The sequence below is a fragment of the Hibiscus syriacus genome, unplaced genomic scaffold (genome assembly GCF_006381635.1).
Source record: "Hibiscus syriacus cultivar Baekdansim isolate YM2019G1 unplaced genomic scaffold, ASM638163v2 tig00110621_pilon, whole genome shotgun sequence".
Lineage (NCBI taxonomy): Eukaryota > Viridiplantae > Streptophyta > Magnoliopsida > Malvales > Malvaceae > Hibiscus > Hibiscus syriacus.
Window position 1 is genome coordinate 1,819,464 of NW_024062802.1, and position 17,321 is coordinate 1,836,784.

General features: G+C 32.1%; 3 pseudogenes; 2 read left to right on the forward strand and 1 right to left on the reverse strand.

Moving 5' to 3' along the window:
- Nucleotides 1-2,361: 2,361 nt before the first annotated feature.
- LOC120135951 lies at nucleotides 2,362-3,883 on the forward strand (annotated as a pseudogene).
- Nucleotides 3,884-7,456: 3,573 nt separating this feature from the next.
- LOC120135904 lies at nucleotides 7,457-9,099 on the forward strand (annotated as a pseudogene).
- A 2,219-nt stretch (nucleotides 9,100-11,318) lies between these two features.
- Nucleotides 11,319-13,358, reverse strand: LOC120135982 (annotated as a pseudogene).
- Between the last annotated feature and the right edge of the window lie 3,963 nt (nucleotides 13,359-17,321).

Below are 17,321 nucleotides of genomic sequence, written 5' to 3' on the forward strand. Positions count from 1 at the left end.
TTGATGATGATTGGATCTATCAAACTGTACTTTCCACGCTTATCTTTTCTCAGATCTTCTGTGGCGGACACCAGTCAAACCTTGACTTCAACTAAAACATTAGCCGTTGGATCTACAAAGTTCCCAAGATGGATCAAACTCCTCAAAATTAGCTCACTCCGTCACGCGCACTTTGCTGTCCACTCTCAAATTATTTAAAATCTTTTCCTGGAATGGAAATAAGTTTGTCTTTATCAGGAAAATGGATTGTTTTTTTATTATAACATAAAACTATGTTTTAACTTCCTAGAATGTCCTTGTCAATTTCATGTTTATGAAAATAACACAAGGGCATTACAGTCTTTTTACTTTCGATAACAATCACCGAAGGATGGCCCTCGCTTGAGAGTAGTTGGGGTAAGGAATTAACTTAATTATTATTTTAATGATTAAAAAAAACTTTAAAAAGGGTCAATGCAAGTACATTAAAGCATATAAAAAATAACTTTTACATAATTTTTCAATAATCGAGAAAAAAAAACGTGAAATATTTAATATCTTTAAAAATTATGAATTTAAAGATATATTTGTACCTAAATGTGAGCAATTCGAGTGTAAGTTTTAGACGAATCTCTAAGTTTCCAACCTTTGGAAATGTACCATACCATGCTAACCAAACAAAATCAACATTTTCAACTGTTTGATTTTCTTATTAACTAAAATTCAATTTGTTTGGTTCATGCCACCCTAATAATTGACTACAGACCAACATATTTGATAATATATATATATATATATTATTAAAATCGTGTAAAATTTAGATTATGTTTATTTGAATGTCATATGCCATATTTGAATGACTTCGACTCTAAATCCTGAACTTTAAATAGAAGATACGACATCAATATAAACTGTTTGTGGAATATTTATATGGTATGATTATGTTATATTTGGATCGGATGTGATATTTTTTTGGTTTATTATTTATTTTGTTGTTCCGTTAGATGCGTTTGTCAGCTTCGTATGAACAGAACTTGGATAGGTAATGTTAGGATGGAGGTTGTTATTTTTCTCCTTTTGTCAAACGAAACGCAAAGCAACTTCACATGGAAACTACAATCAAATTTTGTTTTGATTTGTTTATTGACGAGTGATGGCACAACTCTCCAACATTACATTCGTATTTTGGCATATTTAAGGTTTTTGTTACTAATCTATCCACGACTATGTGATAAACAAACTAAATCATTGAAAAACTTGAAAAAAAATAGAAAATCTATTTATATCACAATCATCGTTAATTTGAATAATAGTAATAGTATGTATTGAACCTATCGAATAGTCTCGGTGGTTGAAGAGGGTATTATTCTCTTTAGAGGTTATAGGTTCGAGCAGTTACGTCTGCGAGGTATTTCATTGTTAATAATTAAGAAATATTATTTATAAGATAAAAATAATATTTATTTTTATTATTGAAGAATCTTTTTTAACAGTTCTATACTTTTTTTATTAAAAAACGATCTAATTCATATGACGAAATTCGGTTTGGATTTGGTTACAATGGTATCCAAATTGAGTTTTTAATACCCTCATAAATATATTTATATATCAAATTCGATATTTATAGGTATATATTAAGTTTTAACATATTTAATTATTTTTCATTATATTTATATTTACACCTCAAAGATAAAAATTTAAGACTTAACATACAACGATGGATTCAAAAATATTTTTAAAGTGAACATAATATATTAACAATAATAAAATTTTTGTAGTAAGGTAGGCACATATAAAATTATAAAATGAACACCGTCAACAAATAATATCTAAGAAAATTGAACTTTAGAATAAACACTTGCCCCCTTGAACCTAATCTTACACCCATAAACTCATTTTCACCTAGCATGCATATTTATAATTTTTTATAATAATAAATAAATAAAATTAATTATATTCTTATTAATTAAAATTAATTCAGTTGTTATTTTCTAAAATCTATAAATCTAAACAATTTCACACTATTAATTTTTTTGGTTACAAATTATAATAAAATAATCAATTATCAAACAACATCATTGGATTACTATATTAGTATTATTAATATAGTTAATTGTCACGTTAACACGTTTAACTATTACATAAAAAATGTAACAATCAATATTAATTTTCACCAATCGAATAATTAAATTATTATTATTTTTAATTTAAAGAAAACAGTAAATTAAATTTAGAAACCAGATTATTATTTTTTAAGTTAGAATAGTTAAGTTACCATTAACACCTCCAATAACAGTGCATGGACGGTAAAACTATCCACAAGTGCCTTACAATCCACGCTTCTTTCCTCCCTTAAAAACGAGTATTTTGGGCCTTCCTCGTTGGTCGCACCACTTCCTTTTCTTCTTAACACCATTGCCACCACCTTTTACTTCGAGCTTTTCAGTTCAAGTATTTTCCTCTTTCTCCCTCACTTTTTGGCCTTCCACTTTGGTTTTCACTATTTTTCTTCATCTGATTAAAACTGGGTTTCCTTGATTCTCTTCATTCAAGGTTTTTTCAGGTTTTAAAATGGAAAACATATCCAGCTTTAGGAACGAAGATGAACAACTGGAGTTGCCTCCGGGGTTTCGATTCCACCCCACCGATGAAGAGTTGATAACTCACTACCTTTCCAAGAAAGTTCTCAACACCTTATATTCTTGTATCGCCATTGGCGAGGTCGATTTGAACAAGTGCGAGCCTGGGATTTGCCTCGTAAGCTTCTTAATTCTCTACATCTTTTATTAACATAGATTTTGATCCTGACTTTTTTTTGCTACGTGTTTGTTGAAATGTCAGGGAGAGCTAAAATGGGTGAGAAAGAGTGGTATTTTTTCTGCGTTCGGGACCGGAATACCGACTGGTCTGAGAACAAACAGGGCAACCGATGCCGGTTACTGGAAAGCCACAGGCAAAGATAAAGAGATTTTCAAAGGGAATCAGTTGTTGGGATGAAGAAAACTTTGGTTTTTTACAAAGGGAGCACCTAAAGGTGAAAAAACCAATTGGGTCATGCATGAATTTCGTTTAGAAGGTCAATTTTCCATTACAATCTCCCCAAAACAGCCCAGGTTATATAAACAAATCATGTCTCTGTTTTTGTTTTCCTCTGTTTCCGATATAACACGATGATGCTGTCGTTATTTAGCGATTTCCGAGACTCTTCAATGGTTTCTTGATTCTTGTTTTGTTTGCAGAACGAGTGGGTTATTTGTAGAGTATTCCAAAAGAGTCCCAGTGGTAAGAAAATACATATTTCAGGTTTGCCTCCATTGATGGATTCCTCACCGAGAACCCTCGCAGCCGGCGAGACGTCAAACGTGACCTGCTTCTCCGATCCGATAGAAGACGGTGAAGCACCGGAAGAAATGATCGATAGCTTCGACACTTCCCTTCTACCCTCTTCATCATCTGCAAATTCTCTCCAAAACTATTCATACACAACCACCCACCAAATCAACCCAAACATCGGAAACTTACCGTACCCGGATTATGTCTGGGTTCAAGATCAGTCTTTATTGAAGATGTTCCAAAGCCATGGAGGGAGCACGAAGCAAAATCTGAAACCAAGTTTTCCCAGGATTCAACCGTATCGAACCCGGAAATGATTCAAGATCCTTCATGTTCCGCCGGACCACTAGACCCCGGTTGCTTCTGGATTATTGAATTTGAAGATTAAAAAAAAAAACCAAAGAGTTGTAGATGATTGAAAGAATTTCAAGATCCAAAATATTACTGTCATATAGATTATGTGTGAATAGATTGATTTCTTCAGCTTTAGCAGGAAATTAAAGAAAATTAATGTGTTGAAAGTAGTTTGTTCAAGGCTTTCACTATTATGCCATGGTAAGCCTTCATCGCGTATTTTATTCGAATTCAGAATCTGTGTTGAATTTAAATATATTTAAAAAATTAAAATAATATGCATAAACTTGATTTATTTAGTTTGGATGTATCAAAATACGATAACCCATGGATCATGTGTTAATGTTTAGCTTTTTCTGATAGATTAGTTAGCAAATAGCAAGTGTCTCATTGTTTCATGTTAGGCCACCAACCAAGAGTTTATCAATGATCAAGAATAAATTATATAACTCATCCAACATTTGTTTAAATTCAATTAAATTGTTTATATATATATGAACAAAATTACAAGAAAAAAACAAATAATCGCCCAACAAAGATACAAGAATAACATACATGTTCCTTGTCCTTTCTATTCAGTTGTGTGCTCTTTGCTTGTTGTATAAGACAATAATAGGCTGTCCACAATTAGTTTAGTTTTCTTCGGTTTAATTTATCAAAATTTATTTTTTATATAATTTATTAGAATTTGGTACCCATACTTTAATTATGAAAAAGAAACCTTAAAAAAATATTAATACGAACCAATCAAGTAGTCTCAGTGATAAAAGAGAAGATTATTCTCTCTAAGGGTGCGTTTGGTTCACAGAATGTAAGATTACCGAAGGGAATATGATTACCGAAGGGAATAGGATTACCGGAATGTAACATTAATTTTTTTGAAAATACGGAATGTAACATTACCTAACACATTACTGGGAATGTTGCATTGTTGTGTTTGGTTCGTTTAACATGAATGTAACATTATAGTGTTTGGTTAAAGGAATAAAAGATTATTGGAATGTACATTTTACCAAATTGTCCTTATTATGTATTTGTTTTTTAACAAGTTTAATTCTACTATAATTAATTTATATATTTTTTAAAAATTTTAAATTTATATAATTTTTTATAAAATTGAAAAGATAAATAGATTTAATGAAAGGGTAAAATTTTATTTTAATCTCGCAACTTCATATAAAATTCTAATTATGGACTTTTTTGTAAATCTAAAATAATTTAAGGATAAATTTGTAATTTAATCTTTGTTGAATTTTTTTTATTCAATGACAGAAGAAGAATATTTTTTTTAAAAAAATTTAAGGGCATTTTAGTCCATAAAGCCGGAAATGTAACAATACCTAAGGGAATGGGGAATCACAATCCCAGTAATAAGCTCCCAAAATACTTTTGGGAATAACTTATTACCGGGGTTGAGAATCTTTGCAATCCAAACAGGAGAATCACATTTCATTCCCCCGGTAATCTCACAAAACCTGATCTAAACTCCCCTAAAGGTATTGGATTTGAGTAATTACGTCTACAAAATATGTGTGTTGTCATTAGATTAAGAACATTTTAAACATATATCACTTTACAATCATCCCATACTATTAAAAAAACTATTAATACCATTTGTGTACTGTACCTTTAAATTTAGAGCAGACTGATACGAAATATTACTCTAGTTTTAGTTGATATTGGATTTTTAGATTGATGATGAATAATTTTTTATATATAAAAGATATCTATTTACATATTAAACAGATTTTTTTATACATAAATGATATAAATTTTGTTTTATAATCTATCTGCTTTTATGTCATTCGTTATATATATTAAACAATAACCCTTAATATATTTTTAGCATAATACTGTGACATATGTACAATATGTCATATATATGTTTATATTTGATTTTATTAATCTATATAGATTTTATAATTAATTAACTTTAATTGTGTAATAAATATATAATTATATATTACAATTCTATAATTTGGTAATGAAAAAAAACAATTATTTGGTTTTATATAACTAGTTTGATGAAAGGGAATTTAAAAGCATTAGCTAACCTAATGGCAACAATGTTTTTGTCCATTCCTAAAACAGCCAATCAAGCATTCAAATATAGATTAATAAAATGGTTTAATCCTAAACACACGTTTAAACTAAGGTTTAAATCTCTGTCTTTTAGTGAAGAAACAAACAAATACAATTAAGTGTATCATTTATGTTTGGGACCCTTACTCTATTTTGTTTTGTCTTGAAAAGAACTGTCCATTAATGTTTTTTGGTGTTACCTGCTGTGTTTTTACCCTCCCACAATATAATCTGGGGTTAGATACGTGAAGGATTGAGTTACCCATCAATCCAATTGTGGTATTTTATATTTGAATATTATTGGTTAAGTTTATATTGGGTAAATAAGTATTAGTCATCGACTATCATTTTAGTTCGTTTTGGTCATCAAATTACCTTTTTTTTGTTAATTTTATTTTGTTTTGACCACATGTTGGGAAAAAATTAATGGCGATGTTAACATGTAATAATAAGAAATCACATCATTATTGAAAAAATATAAATAATATCACATCGGCATTTATATTGATTTTAACAGTGGTCGACCAAAATGAAACCAAAACGTATCATTAGTGATGATTCTGGAAAAAAATAAAATACAACTAAAGTGATAATTGAGTGGCTAAAAAAGAACCAAAGTGATAGTTGGTTGATTAAACATATAGTTTACCCATTTTATTTGAAAGAAAGTGGTGCATGTCGTGGATAAGGTAGTTGGGCAAACGCTTTGTTTGGCGTCTTTCTTATTTTCATGCCAAAAGTACTGTTTTTAACGACAGTTTGTGTAAGAAATTCCATGCAAAATGCATGAACCTATTGTCTTTGTACAAGGTTAGGCTATTGTCGTCTTTATGAAAGTGTTGTGTTCCCACTACTGCTGGGTAATATATAAGGGCCACATCGGTAATACATTATTAATATTGCATTATTATCATTAAACTTCGTTTTTATATCAAATATGATATAAATTTTAATTTTGCATGTCCTTATGTCATTAAGCCGTTAACCTATTAATCCGAACGACATAGAAGTTTTGTTATTGATGTGAAAGTCAAAAATAATAATTTTTTTTTATTCACCTCATCATTTAACCATCTCCAAATTATCCATGTTTCTAATTCTTAGGATTTAAATCTATTTATTCATTAATTAAATTAACTTTTTTGGTTAATGTGCATAGCCATTGATTGAACAAGACTTAATGAATTAGTGACCAAAATATAATAAATTGAAAATGCATGTGAATAGACCATAATTCATTAGAACTAGGGAATAAAATAAACAAATTAAAAATAAAAGCGACCTTTAAATGTAGTTTACCCAATTTTTGTTAGCCTAATTTTATTAATAATACCGCAGTTAAAATTTTTAAAAATCGGATGATTATTTGTATATTTTATATTGAAATTTAATAAATTAATATTAAAATTAAGAAATTAAAAATCTAACAATAAATAATAAACAAAATACTAACTGATTCATTATTTCTTTTTAATGTACACAATAGAGGAAAAAGATAAGACAAAGTAAAAAATAATACTAACAACGTGCTAAACAAAGGCCCATAATATCTCTGCTGCCATTTTTCCCGGTTGACTCTTTCTATTCCATCATTCTTCACCATTTTTAGCCTAAAACACACTATAAACACACAGCCTTCCTTGTTTTAGACGGAAGCACATAAACATTTCATACATTCAAAGACAGGTTTGTTTTTGTTATTCGATCAATGGCGGAACCAAAGGTAATCACGGTGTCCCAGACGGCGGTGCCGACCACAGACAGTACAGGAAGCCATAGACCAGTCGAATCCAATAGCAAGACTCGAACAATCATTCGAGTGGCACCTGGTTTACAAGCAACCCGTTTTCATTCCCAAGGACAAGCAAATGATCACCATGGTTGGTTCTCGAGAGCACACTATTCTTACGTGGAACAACACTGCTACTAAAACCGATCATCACCTGGTAATCTTTTTCGAAGGACGAGAGTGTGATTGGAAAGGAACGTTTGCTTCTGGGAGTGTGATTGTGGAAGGAAACGATTTTATTGCTGAATATGTCCTTTGAAAATAATGCTCCAGAGGTAAAATCTTAGATATCTGACTTTTTATGCTTCTTTTCAATACTTGTATCCGACATATAGTTGATATTCCATTTCTCTTTTTCTATCTTCCAGGTTCACACCAAGCTGTGGCAATGAGAGTAACAGGAGATCGATGTGCATTCTATAGTTGTAGATTTCTGGTGGTGGCAGGTACTTACCCAGTTACCCTCTCATTTCTCTAAAGAATTTTTAAAACAAATATATATATATATATATATATATATATATATATATATATATTATATATATATATATATATATTCATATCCGACACTCTCATTCTGTTGATCAAAATTTGCAGGATACTCTTTACCTGCACAGGGAAAGGCAGTACTTGAGAGATTGCTATATCGAAGGAACGTGGACTACATTTTCGGAAATAGCACAGCTCTCTTTGAACATTGCCATCTCCACTGCAAGTCACCTGGTTTGTAACCGCGCACAAACGTGGCTCTGCCGAGGAAACCACCGCTTACGTGTTTCTGAGGTTCATATTCCTTAAACACACGATTGCTTTAATCATATCATTTTGCAATTTCCTTACGAACAAATTGTGACATTGGTGCAGGTGTGTCTTAACTGGAAACGGAGAGACGGGGTAGCATACCTAGGGCGTCCATGGGGACCTTTGGAAGGTACTCTTTGCATACACTTTCATTGATAATTGCATCAAAAAAGAAGGTTGATAATGGGAAGATCCTGAAAAAGAGAAGAGTGCTTGCTTTTACGAGTTCAGGTATCTACACTTACACCGTTATGTTTGGAATTCACTCTAGAAGAGTGCTTGCTTTTACGAGTTCAGGTATATACACTTACACCGTTATGTTTGGAATTCAACTCTTTCTTGCATGCTAACTATTAGGTGTTTTCCTTGAATGAAACTGCAGATGTTTCGGACCTGGATCCCATAGGAATGAACGGGTGGCTTGGTCCAAAGAACTGAACGACCAAGAAGCAGAAGAATTCCTTGTGCATAAATTCATCGACACCGATCCAAACAACTCTTGGCTATGTCAAAAAATGGGCCACAGAGTCCCAGTTAATGCCTAGAAATCACTGCCGAAGCTTGAATGAGTCGATGATAAATGCTTTGGTGGAGTTTTGCCCTTTATATATATAAAACTTTCCTTTGCTGCCATTTGAAGCTTAGTCTTAAGGCGCTAGGAACATTTCTCAATGCTTTGTTAAGCATTGAAAGATCTCTGTTTTGGCCAACTTTATCTTAATCATTGTTCCGAATAAAATTTAAGTTTTTTTAATCTTTTACTTTTTTTCTTTCTTAAACCATATATGTTATTCAATTCCGTCCCAATAGATTTGGAGGCTCTATGTTACATTTTAAAATGAGGTTCCTAAAATATTTCATAATAAGATAAAATTGTAAAATATTAAAATTTATCATATTACGATTGTTTCTTATAAAATAAATTAAAACCCCAAACATATAAAACTAAGAAAATTTCATAAAACAACTCTATAGTCGTGACATTTTGTTTAAAAAGTGTCATCATTGGAATGCCCTTATAAGTAAAATCAATATATTTTTAAAATGTGAGATATCCAAAATTTGGGGTCCTGTGACGTATCACACTTTACACTTGCTAATGGACGGGCACGATGTTATTCACTCTTCTTAGACTTGTCTGCATATTCATTGGCTGAAATGCAGACCTTGTTTAAAATTTGATTAAACGTCTACTGGTAAACAATATTGTTTCTTTGATATTAGGTAACATTCGTCATCCGTGTTTGCTATACATCTGAACATGCGTAGATGATATATGTAAATGTATTTTAATATCTTATAAACTCTGGCATGTGTATTCAAAATTAAACTTGTAAAAACTCTCAATTTCTATTTTGAGGAATGAGAAAAGGAACCCTTTTTGAATGTAATGAATTGTCTTGTCTAATAAAACTGTGGGCGCAAGATCCAAACCTCCACGTGATCATATTTAAGTAGACATATTTTCTTTCTAATTAGATTTCAACATATTTAATAATTGATGCTTTTTTATTAAAAGAAGCATTTACAGCTCCACCATGCTTCTGCCATTACCCGATATATGCTTCCATCAAAGGTATTATCCTCTTTAGGCATGTACTAGACTATCAAGACATTGGCAGCCGAACATGCAATTTCTCTTGGTTTAAAGTAAGGACTTTGACGTTAGCGCATGTAACGAAAGGTGGTAAAACTGGATCATCAACACACAGTTTATGCAAACCAGACATTCCTTTTGTATAAATCCATGTAGACAAGATGGGAACTCCAAGGGCTCCATATTTAACACCGGCTGTGAAAGGAACATAATACCCGGATAGGAGGTGACTCTGGGATGAACACAAGCATTGTTTATCAAACGACATTCTCTGTGAAAGTACATCAACTCGTAAACAATATTGCTTCTTTGAGGATTTATGAAACCCAAACACAGATGTACTTTCACATGTTTGCAGATGATGTCACTACTGTAAAACATTGCATTGTTGATTGAATTAACCAACTAATTGGAGAGAACTGTGGTATTGTAAGAGACTGAGGCAGAATGTGGATGGCAGCTCGCTTGCTTGCAGATTATGAAGAATTCAAACATTTGAGATACATCCCCAGCTGCTTTCACAATTTCAAAACATTGGATCCATATCTTAAAAGTATAAAACCTACATAATATTACATATATGCCTGCCTTCAAAATATATAGGATAATAAATTATTATTTTAGAATGAATCAAAAGTAATACAAACCTATTCTAGATTCAATTGGAATGGACAGCTCAATCTGTAAAGAAATTATATATTGTTTATATATAAAATATAGGATAATAAATTCATCCAACCTTGTGGAACACTTGGTGTTTGCTTTGCTGTAAAAAAAGTTAATACCATGTAAAATAATGTTTTATTTTATTGTAAAATAATGATTCAAATAAGTAGAACACTAAACTTGGATGGATTTAATCGTTTGTAATATTTTATTCAATTTTATTATCATTTAAAAAATAAAATAATATATTGAATTATATGAGATATGAATTATTTATATACAATTTTAAAAATGGAAATATAATGTATTAAATATAATATAAAGAATCAAATTAAATTTTTAGATTTTAAATAGATAGAGTAATTAAAAAAAGAATCATGAACTGGTGATAGGTGAGTTTTAATAATATTTTTTTTTGAATTGTAATGTGTTTTAATGATCAAGGACTAAATTTTAAAAATATATATAAAAACAGAGGATTAAAAAAACTCATTTTTCTTTTTTTTATAATTGCCACGTTGGAAGGAACTTTTAACAAAGAGACCACCCTACTCTTTTTCAAAATGTAAATGTACCAATTTGTCCGTCCATTATTTCACCAAAGGAACCAAAATGAAATATGAAATATAATATAGGGACAATTATGTATGTTAGCTTGAACGTCCGACGCTGTAGCCAGCATATCATCCTCCAAATAATCTTTAAAAAGTGCCTAACCATAATTGAAATGAATGAACAAAACCAAGTCTGGATTTAATGAAGCAAAGTAAAATTAGACGTCAAAAACAACCAGAACCAAGACAGTGAACATGCAGGATGTTACCTATTTAACAAGTTTGAAGTATAAAACGAAGACAATAGCAACGATAAGAACTGCAATAATGATCCCAACCGTCCGCTTGTTTCGGTTCATCCTCCTTGACATAGCTGTCAAAATTTCTTACTCTTGCCTATGTTCATCTACTCCGTGAAGCTGCAATTAAAGCAAAACCACGACAATGAATTTACTATCAAACATTATATTGCTTGGTGCAATAAAATCTAAGGTTCAAGTATTATATAAGCTTTCCACGTAACACGGAGAATTGGAGGTCATGAACAACAGAGGAGAAAACCAATGTATAAAAAGATACCGTGTTATTGGCATGCAAGAGAGCCTGTCGCTGCGAATGCAGATCCTGAAGAATTGAAACACCTAGCTCTTCTGTTTCAATCATGGTTCTTCTACTGTCCTTAATTCTGTCACTGCTCTGATTCAACCGCTCTGTAGTCATCATCAGTCTGATCTTTGATTAGTCGATGCCTATTACATATTCATTATAAGTAATCAAAAGTTAAATGCAAGGAAAGCAGTCCATGGTCGAACCATGGCATGTTGAGAAAGTTAGAAGAACGAAAACATACCGTGAGCGCATCAGCCATTCCAGACTCTAACAAATGATATCGATCATCTGGATTTAAATTACCAGATGCAATTCTTTTAACTTCGGTTTTCAGATTGTTAAGGTCTGATTTCTATTCCCTTAACTTAGCAAGAAGCATAGCCTTGACATTTGGCTGCAAACTTCTGGCCTCAAGGTCCATTTTCCGAATCTGATAAAGAAAAGAACATCAAGTTAAATAGCCAAGGAAAGTAAAGACCAAATAGGGGTATCCAAACATGAAATAACCGGTTACCAGATCTTCTGCATTTTTCAATCCTGCTCTTATATCAGAAACTTTTTGTTTCTTCTGCTCTGCAAACAGAGAAAACAATTAAGAACTGAAATGAGAACAATGGCCAATTACAAAGACTGGTGCTAAAAATGTTGAAAGGAACTGTCATCAAGCATCTCTAACAAATTAAACAACTAACCTACCACATTACTCAATAAAAGGAAACGCATATTCCTGTATCTTTCCTTTCATCTTCTAAGAATTATATATCTCAACCATCCAATGTTATTCAAACTCTTTAATTTTCTTGTAGCACCGTGGAAGACACTTGTATCTATTGCCAATCCAAGCTTAGTGCGGAATACATAGAAAAGCTTAAAAAAATTTGAGCATATCCATGTCGGGTACATACCCATATCCAAGAATCATATCTGAGTCCAAGTAATACAGTAATCGTACATCTACCTAACTCTTTCATATAACTTTCCTCTTCTGTTTCTACTTGCAAGTGATAATACAACAATTTAAAGAACCCAAGAACAAAGCAAACTCTATCGCACATCAAAATATGATAAAGCAATGCAAGTTAACTCCATGTTTAACACTTAATTCAGGCATTTCAAATTCATCCTGTTATATATCTTACTCAATATTCCAAATTCATGCACAAGCGAATTCCACGGAACTAATGAAATACCAAATACTTCAATCTGAAAAAGCACCATGAAAATGAGAATTAATCGAATCAGATCAAATTTAAAAATCCAATGAGAGATAAAGATCTGATCTTCTTTCCTTCATTTTCATATCTCCTATTTTTTAATCAGCAGCGCAAATTAAGCCGAGAACCCTTTATTACTCTAAATTAGAATGGGAAAAAAAGAATCAACAATGCCATCACACAACCCCAATTAGGAGCAAGAAAATGAAGAAATGGACACAAAAAAATGTTCGTTCATACGAAAATTTTGAAATTACAACCTCCACTGATTGCAGCCGCCGCCGTACACTCTTGGAAAGATTCGCCGATAGCTCGCAATATTGCCGCTCATATCCTTCGAAGACTTCACTCATCTTTTGATTTCTTTATCTAAATAACAATTCTCTTCAAAATCAACAAAAAACTAAGATTTAAAATCAGATCAAAATTCAAAAAACTATGGAAGTAAATAAAATGGAGAAAATGAGAGAGAGACCCTGAGATGCAATCGTCGTGGTTTGATGTTTCGATTACTATTTCATTGCATAATAAAAGGAGGAGGCAAACGACAGCGTCATTTGTCTTTCTATTTTTATCGTTTTCGGTTGTGTGGCCCGTGGGGGGAGAGGGAGTGTTATAAAAGCACCGTCGGTGATGTAATTTCCTTTGGGAGTTTCGATGTCTGTGATTGACATGTGTATAAAAGCTTGTGATCTTGTAGATGAAGAGTTATCATTTCTGCACAGCTCTCGGTATCATTAGTATTTTCACAATTTTATATATTAAGGGGATCATGGAATCTTACATTTTTTGTGGGAATTTTTTTTCCAAGTTTAAATTCTCGTGTTTGGATGAGAAATATTCTCAATAGAGAGTAATAATAGATTCCAAACAGTAAAAAAATTTCTCTCCTTACCGGGAATGTTAATCCCTTACTTTTCTTAGGTATTCTTTTATTCCCTGTGCTAAGGGCTAAAATGCCCTCTTTTCTCGTTTGCCTCTGTTTCTTCTCCCAAGCGTTCTTTGTTCTTGAACTCCACGGCACAAATTGGAAGAGTATTCGATTCTCGATCAAAAATTTACCCTTTGCTCTTCTTACTCACTTCATTTGCTTTCAGGTTGCTCCTTTTCCATCAACCTTTGCTTATCTTTATTCCTTTTTGGTTTGGGTGTTTGTGTTTTTTTTTGGATTCCTGTTGAATCCATGTTTGAATTCAGATTTTGGTTTGGGTGTTTGGTTTTGATCTATTTGTTGTTGAAGTGATTAAAAGATTATTTATGTGACTATTCAAAATGAATCACGAGCTAGGCAAAACTTTTCCCTTCATGAGGTTGAAGTGAATGAAAACTTAAATTCTCATTTGTCTTGAATTTTCTATTCTCTTACGATCATATTTCTTCTTTATCTCTCTTATATTCTTGGCGAGCCAGGTTCTCATCAGAAATCGAATGTGAACTGTAAGATTTTGTTTTCGGTACTCTGATGAGATTCTTTTAATGACACACTCTTTTTTTTTGTTCTTTAATGGAGTGTTTCTGCTATCTTAATTATGCAAAGAAGACTGATTAATGTTGAATATTGGTTCTGTTTTAATGCATATATTCCATTGTTGGGCTTTGTTCTGTTGATTACTGATGATATGATTCTTTATCACTTATGTTTTCACTTATATATATATATATATAACGAATGAAGTTAAAATGAAATTGCTTATGTTTCAACCCTTCATCCTTCTCGTTATAATAATACTTGGGCTTGATGTGTGATATAAATGTTAATTGTATGGTGCTAGGATTTGGATGAATCTCTTTCATGCTCTTTATGTCGCCAAAAGTAAAATGTAACATCCTCAATACCGGGTTAGTGACTAAATTGGAAAGTTTCAGATTTTAGTGATTAAAATAGAATGATGATGATATATATAATAATATATATATATATAATATAGAAATATGTTAGGAGAATGAAAGAAGAAGGAATGAAGGACAAAGAGTCATTTGCAAGGAAAATTAGTTAAGAAAGGATATATATGAGTACACATGGGTTGAAAAGGAGAACACCACAGGCTTCCAGAGTTCTCTTCTTCTTCTTCTTCCTTGTACGTGTAAAGCAAAGCAAAGGTGAGTTTTCTGATTATTGAGTTTATTGTTAAACTTAAGATTGGGTTTTAATTATTAGATGATAACTAAGCTTAAGGAAAGCTTAGGTTATCTTAAAATCAAAGGATGATGGAGTTAGAAGAGTTAAAGATTAGAGGTTCTTAATAAATTTGGAATAGAGTTCATATATAGAATTGGAAGTTAAATTTGACTTGTCATCAATCTGTTAAGACATATTAAGGGTTAGAAGTTGAATTAAATCATGTTGCAAAGTTGGTATAATTCTTGGAATTCACAAGGAGGATAGGATTCTGAGGTTTAAGATGAAATAAATGAGTATAGATTGGTTTAGGTATGTGTACTGGAGTTAAGAATATAAAAGGGGATGAAACATGAAAGATTTAAGATGAAATGGATGAGTTTTCGGGTTCAAGATATGAATTCTGGGCAGAGTGCATCGGTGCACATTCAAAGTGTACCGGTGCATCAAGAGAAAATCCCAGAATTTGTTAAAGGTGCATCGATGCACTCATTTAAATTAACATCGAATGCCATTAATGCATCGATGCATAAGGAGTGCATCGATATGCACCTGCTTAAAATACAAACATCGAATAGGATTTATGCACTGATGCATGAGTAGTGCATCGTTGCACCCGTCAAGGGATGCATCGATACATGGTGTAGTGCATCGATGCATACCTTCAATAAGAGATGGAAATAGCTTTCTTTTAGCCTAAGAATTAATAGTTTGAAATATATCAATTTGTATGCTGATAAATATCAATGTATTACTATATAGATTTAGAGCGTAATCTTGTTCCAGAACAATCGAAGGATTAGAATCGAATCAAGCAAGGCTAAGGTGAGTGCATTTTATAGTTAAAGTGTATAGAGACAAAACTTGTGATAAGTCTATCTCTGATAGTTGAATTAATGATTCCATACCCATGTATATGCATACATATACTATTGTAGTGATTGCATGCATAATTCATTATATGTTCATATGACATTGAATGAACGAATATCATTGCCAGAAAATAATCAGGTATGTGAAATACTAGAAAAGATTATGTGTTTACATGAAAAGTGATGAAAGATATGAAATGAGAAACGTATTCATATTAAAGCATGTTATATGATACGAGAGCTATAGGTATAGTTGGCATGCCAAGAGTCGATGGTATATTAGTCCTTCGGGACATAGTGGTCATTCGAAACGTATCCAGTGGTCCTTTGGGACATAGTGGTCCTTCGGGACAAATACTGAACAAATGTTCGGTGCCCTATGAGGGAATTTATTGAGCTGTGGTGACAGTATCAGTGCACAACCTCATGTACTCAAATACCTCTATTCTCATAATGTACATGGGCAATTGAAAGATAAGTAAGGTGAAAGTGATACAAGTAAATAAGTTTCATCTGTACATGACATGATTGTATCGGTTACAATGAAATATATCATGCATATGAAATGTTATGATCAAAGGGTAGAATGCATATCATGAAATATAGCTACATGTTTATTTAATGCCTCACTAAGTCTATGACTTAGCGTGTAAGTGATTTACAGTAGGTACCAAGAAACAAGAACATATTAGAAGTGGCCAGAATAGCATCACTACTAAAAGATCAGATCAGAAGTAATTGACAAGTAGTATTTGGGTTATGTATAGCGTTGGCATGTAATAAGTTGTTAATTACGAATGCTCTGGTCAATTTTGTATTCGTAATCTCTTGTATGTAAATTAACGTATTTTGTTTTAATGAAAGTTTAAATTTCCTTGTTTTCTTTAAGTGACAAAGTTTAAAAGTCAATGTACACCTCACTCATATTCGGGTTAGATACGGGTTAGGGTGTTACATTTAATGGTATTAGAGCTACGGTTTAGTCATTCTCGGCATAAACTGAAGTCTAGAGTGTCTTATGATGTATACATGCCAACAAATTACGAAAACTTATGATCTGATAGAATATTAAGTATGTTGTTTTGCTAATAGAATGATATTGTGTCTTAATAGATGTCCGGACATAGTAGTTCTAGAATGAAGCGGAGATGATAGACCCGCTGAAAGTAGCAATTCACATGCCCTGGCCAGGCAGAGTGAAGAACAGACACCCTTTGGAGTGCTTGTGAATGAACAAGATGTATTCTTTAAAATGTTAGACGCGGTATGACGTTTCCATCCTACTACTACTCAACTCCGAAAATGAATATTGCGAAAGAGTTGAAGGGTTTAGGATCTCCAGAGTTTAGAGG